Raw genomic sequence first — 6544 nt, 5'->3', positions numbered from 1 at the left:
ATGAAAAAATATTTCACTCTTTCTTTCCTTCTGTTTTTTTTGCTGTTAAAATTAGACTATGTGTAAAAGCAGCAAAATCTGAAAAAGGATGATCTGCTGCAACTAAGAACATCTTCTATTAGAATAAAAACATCTGCGAGTTAGAGAGTGCTCCAAGCCTTCGTTGGCTGTGGCACTGACTGCTGGATGATGCTGGACATGTCTCTTCATATGACTCTGTCTCTTTTCATCCTCCTATTTTGCCATGATTTTTATTCACATCACAAGGTCTTGCGGCAAGACCTGTTTTTATCCTATATCCTGGCTCTCGGGAGTCCGGATCACAGTTAGCTCCAAAGTAACACACATAAATAACCATCCATGACTGTCTTTCCAGGAGAGCCTCCTTGTGCTATCTTTGGTAAGCTGCCGGTTTTTCAGGCATGCTGCAAACTGGCAGCTCTGTCTGCATTTGCTGTCAGGTCTCCTGTAAGCCTTTTAGCAATCTCACAGGGTCCCCCAGTGAGCTGGAAATGAATACAGATTCACAACATTTGCCCTTCCCTGTAAGCCAGCTCCCGGATATTAGACAGAAAGGTGAGCAGAAAGCTGATGGAAGTGAGTGATGGGGTTTGTGCCTAAACCCTTCAAAGTGAACACGGGCTAGTCTTCCACTCAGGGAAATTACATCTTCCTCCCTGTCTCCAGAGCCTCTCTCTTCCCTAGAGAAGTGTCTCAGGGACTTTGTGAACCAAAGATGACTGAGGCTGGATTGCTATATAAAATGCCTGCATTCCTTCTTAATCTGTTGCAGGCTCTCTCGCCAGGCTTCACTTATTTCCAGATGCTTCTCAACTCTTTACTATCAGCCTTGACTCTATTTGCATTGTGTACTAAGAACTCCTCCTTGATGATGATTTTTGCTTTGCTTCTTGCTTTTGCTTTGCTTTTTGCTGTAGATCCCCCACGCTCTACAACAGATGATGCCTAGTGGACAGTAAAATTAATGTCACCTATCCCTCCAGGCTCTCACTGGGAGACAGGAGAACACCCCACCCAGGGAGCATTTCATCACCTCCCAGATCCTGTCGGAACAAATTCCAAATATCTGGGGAACCACAATGAATTAACATGCAAATTGAATCCTAAGCCGAGATTCATGTCACTGTCATCTTTATGTATTAGACTGTAGATCGTGAAAGGAATTACGCTTCAGCTGGCTAATTAAGCAAACATGAAGCAAACTAGGGTAGCAGACAAGAGCTAGGGTCTAGGAGCCTGGGTTCAAGTACTGGCTGAGGCAGAAAATTCTAGGGTGATGATGGGCAAGTTTGTTAGGGACAGCTCTGAAATGCACAAATGACAATAGGAGGCCATTAATGGGACCTTGAGATGGACTCCTGGCCGTTTCGAAGTACAACACAGATTTCCACTTCCTCTGTCATACACAGCAGTAAGCTAAAACGGACTGTGAGATGAGACAAGTTAAATAAAAGGCTTGAGAACAAAGCCTCTCCCTGCCCTCTACATACAGGCTGTCTTCCAAAACGTCCTTCCCAGCGCTTGACTCAGCCCAAACCTGAGTGCAGTCAGGCAGCTACAGCTGGCTTTACAGCACACTTCAGCCTCATCCGGAGAAACTATAGCCAAAAGATGAGGAAACTAGCTAGATTCATGTTTTAAAAACTAAGGTGCCATTTCTTACATAGGCATCTTTGAAGGTTCCACTCTGATCCCAGAAGAAAACTATCCCCATTTTAACTGTCCTAGCGCGCTCTAGTGGGAGCCCGTTCCCTGCACAGCGCGACAGCACCCCTGCAAGGCTGCTCTCCCAGCAGCAGCCTTCTCACCCAAGGACACAAAGTTATCCAATGCAGGTGCCCGAAGAGCTGGGGGTGAAGGGAGGCAACTGTAAAACCAGCTCCAATGAGAAAGGGTCAGTGATTTCAATAGTCTGAATAGAGAAAAGGTAAACCAGCCTGGTATTATTTGAGGATAATGTCATTTCTCTGCAACTACAGCAAAAAAAAAAAAAACCCAAACCCCAAAACATTTTCCCCGCTTTGCTTTTCAATGGGAATTCTTCCTTTCACGTGAATAGCTCAAGGAGACATGTAAAGAAACTCAGAGTGGATGAGATTTTTTTTTACTGCAAAACCCGTATTTGCAATTACACACAGCCCTGTTCAGTCACACCCTTCAAGCATCATCTTCCTCCCATACCTGCACCCTTACGTCAGTAACATACCACCACCACTGCCTCCACCTTGCTCAGCCAAGGCTGTTCTGAGGGCACAAGACCTTTCTGTAAAACACCGCTTTGCCCCTTTGCTTACACGTAACAGGCTGCTTCCTCACCCACTGATACAGGGTTTCATGTTCTTGGATTCATTCTGCATGGAGGTTTCAGACAATAGAGTAAGCACCAATTCGCCAACAGGAGAAACTATTTTTTACCTTTTTATTGTTATTATTCTTTCTATGCTTGGATAGGAACAAGCCTCTGTGAGGAAAGGAATGGGAACATTCAGAAAATAAATTGTTGTTTGGTTTATGCACCTTTGGGTCTCATTCATAATCCAGAGCATTACGAGAAAAACTCAGGTTGAAATCTGCAATATTTATTCTATTACAAGGAAATTGTTTCTTTTGCAGGAAAAGCATTAGACAGCAATATCAAAGGTTTGGGAAAACTGACCGCTTATGTTGGTGCTCGAACAGGAGATGTAACCTTCAAACCCCAGGTCAAATTGTACACGCAAAGCTCTTTGGTGTCTCTGAACTTTAGCTAATAGGCTAGCCATCATCTCTGCAGTGACATGGGACCCTGATCATGGATTTACAGACAGTATGCCAGCCCCACACATGTGATTTAAATGGGACCTCCAAGGAACACAGTAAAACAAAAGCTGCTCCAAGCTGATAAGGGTTGAAAAAGAAACTGAAGATGCATCAGAAGCCTTCAGTCTCTCAGTTGTTGTAGAGTACTCGCGGTTAGCCTGTTCATCAGCTCAGCTGCTGAAGTTACCCCAGAGATTTGGTAACTGGTGGCACGTGGCATGGGCAGTGTGATGCTGCTTTTGAACAAGGTTCAGCAGAGCAATACTTAGCAGCTCTTTTTCTCCTGGAATACACCAAAAAGACTTCACCCTGCAGTTCTCATGAACCCTTAAAGCAAAAGGCAGATAAAGCAAAAGACTGGATATAGCAGTAAATGTTGAGAAATAGCCTGTATTAAATTCCACTCCCAACTCTACTGTTGTGTAACACTTGAGATAGTGCATTTGAAGCCTGCTTGAGCATGCATCTTCACAAGTACTCAACTTTGAGGCACATAATCCCATAGTACTGAGCGTAGGGGTATATACAAGTTCTTGCAAGACTGTGGTCTCTGTAAGACTGGAGAAATTGAGGCCTAGCGCCTGGCAAACAGCATCCTGAAGGAAGATATCAGATACCACAACAATGCAGATGATAGCAGTGCCCCTTGTGAATGTAACTGCTTCCTCACTTACACTTCTTGCTTCCCATTTAAATAACTGTCAGTGAAGAAAACAGGAGTTTGGGTAGGACAGAGATGTATGTATTTGTCTCAGATCATGTTAAATACGACCACGCTGAAAGAGCACAACTGCTGCTTGAAGGCAGCTCAGAAAGAGCATAGAAGAGGCAAGAGGTTGTTTGTATGGGACTAGAGTGTGGGGAGGTATATGAATGAAAGCAGGGCCCAGTTAAGGAAAATAAACTTCATATGATGAAGAATTTCAAAGTTGAAGATTGTTTTTATAGAGGCAGAGATGCCCACAATATCATGCTTTTCCAAAGCAGCCTCATGGCAGTGAGACGCATTTACTGGGGTAGGACAGATCCAACCACAGACTTCCACTTTGGTTTCCTATGTTTCGGCTGGGTTCTTCCTTGGTCCACTGTCAGGCCCAGCCCACTCCTCTGCTAGCCCCCAGGCAGCTGCAGTAAGTATTAGCTGGAGAATCCTAGCTTGTTGGCTTCCTACCCTAACAAACTAACACATAGCCAAATTAACCTGTTTTTCCTACACTCCTCTTGGTGTGCTACATGGAAAAAAAAACAGTAGAGAACAGACTTACAATAGGGACTCAGAGCCAAGCTAAAAAGCATTGCTATTACTCCCTACAGTCTCAAGAGAAGGGAATCTAGAGTGTTGTCCTAACAACGGCAAAGCCAGGAACACCATCCCTTTTGTATGTCTCTATTCAGCTTCATCCTCTTTTTACTTCTCCTTATTAACACAGCAGAGTACATTGCTAATTAAGCCTGATTTTTCTTTCTTGGATGTAGGCCCTCATATGATTTAGAAATAACCTTAATCTGGTATTTGTAATTCTAGTATTTACCTCTTCCCATGATTTCCAATATGGTGTTACTGCATTCTTGGCTCAAGACGAGCTTCTGCAGTGATTTAAATCACCAGGAAAAAACTCCAGTGAGACCTCGTTCCTACTGAATAAATGATGGGACATGAGCAGAACACAGGATATTTGAATATCCTCTAAACATCACCGAAAACAGTTAATTGGTTAAGCTCTATAAAGCAAAACTAAACCTTGGGGGAGGCAGACTGTTTTCCCTGCGTGGCCATCCCAAAACCGGGACATATCTGTCACATCCAAATCCATACAACCCTCTAGCATGCAGCCAGAACACCCCTTGTCTGATGTCAATCCAAGAAAGGACACAGGTAAACCAAAACTGCCCTCCTGCCACGCAAGTCCCTGTGCAAACAGAAACCTGGCCTCATGTGCCAAGGGACAACAAACTGCTGGACAAGCTGAAAAAGCAAATGCCGCTATTTACGCTGATAACGTCCCTCCGACTGTTTGTCTGAAAGCAGTAGTGGCCCTGTCCTCTTGTGCATAGGCTGACATGGCCACCCGCTCGCACACAGCTTCTACAATAACACAAAACACCCTGCTTCACAAACAGCATGCGTGCTGTTCCTTGGCTGCTCGGGCGCTGCACTGGAATAAGCAATTGCTCTCCAACATTGGATAAATATGCAGAGCTCTGTCAAATTTTTCATTTTCACATATATTAATCATCCCCAAAGCCCACCTCAGCTGTACAGATCTGTACTCTTCGTACAACTTTTATTCTCTCAAAGGTGTGTATTTTCATAATGATAGTGCTCATGTACCACTTAGCAGTATATTTTCATTTGGCCCCAGCCACACTTCTGAACAGTAATTTATTACTTCTTGTCACTAGCTGCTACTAAGAGTAACACATATACTGGGTTTATTTAGTGTGTTTAGTATTTCTTGCTTGACTCTTTCTTATACAGACAATACTGCCCAAGCCCAGAGATTCACAAATCAAAACAGCCAAGTTTCTGGGCCTTCCAGTTGCACTTGCTTTGCCCTTCCCAGCTTTTTGTCTGCAAGATCTAGAAACTTTCATTTATTTGTTCTTTTTTAATTATAGTGGAGAGCCTAATGCAGTCTGCCAGCTCTGGGAGCTGCAAGTGTACAGTGAACACCTATGTGGATGATGAAAACGTGAGAGAAGTATGCAGGGATGTCTCGGTGGCCTGCCCATGCTGGCTTTATTGCTTAAGGACCCGATTCAAAACCCATATACCAGGCCCCCACCACCTCAGAGGTAACATATGTCAGGGATGTGCATGTTATACGAAGGCAACCGGGTCCCAACTTGCTGGACCTGATACCTGCAAAATGTTTGCCATTTTGCTGGGCCATGCTACCCACTGGGAACGGCTGCACTGACTGCATGCTGTTGAAGTGACAGGGCAGCCATGGAGAGGCCTCCTGCAAACACTGGCAGCAAGGGGTTGTGCTGCAAATTAACTGCAGAGCTCTCTACCTGCAAAGCAGCATGGGTTGCTGCTGTCCCACTGCTGCACTTTAACCCTGCTGGGGTGTACTGGAGCACAGTGGAGATTTTAACCAGCAAGGTTAAACTCAACATGTTTTGTCAGTGCTAAAATAAAAACAAGGAAAACTCTTTTGCAAGGAGTTCCAGGAACTTTGGAGGCCTGTAAGGGACAAAAGCTTCCCCTGTTAATTCCCCTTACAGGGAAAAATAATAAATAAATAAAGGGAAGAAAAGCATCATTTTTACCATCTGCAAGCTTAATTTTTTACCTCAGACTTGGTAAACAAGCGCTTTGTCTTTGCCCCCACTCATCGGTAGATTGTAAGCTCTGTGAGAGGATTTTCCACAGATGAAATTCCAGTGAGTTATTTCTGCGAAAAAGTAATTGTCCTTATTGCACCACCTTTCACTGCAACGAGGTATTGCCTCACCTACACCTCATTTTTCACCTGCCTAGGAAGCTGGGTTTCCTATCCCTAAAGAGGCCCCAGAAAACCCCGCGCCCTGGCCTGAAGGTGCTTGGCCGGCGTGTACCACACTTGTGGCCACCCACCCCGTCCCCACGGGGACCTGGCGAGCAGGGGCACCACCAGCTGCAGCCCAGACGGGGCAAACGGGGGGCAAAGGGGGAGCTGCCCTCCCACCTCCACACACACACGCGCGCCCTGCACACCCACGTTATCACCCCGCCGCC

The sequence above is a fragment of the Aquila chrysaetos genome, chromosome 6, assembly GCF_900496995.4.
Source record: "Aquila chrysaetos chrysaetos chromosome 6, bAquChr1.4, whole genome shotgun sequence".
NCBI lineage: Eukaryota > Metazoa > Chordata > Aves > Accipitriformes > Accipitridae > Aquila > Aquila chrysaetos.
Note: the sequence above shows the minus strand (reverse complement) of the source record.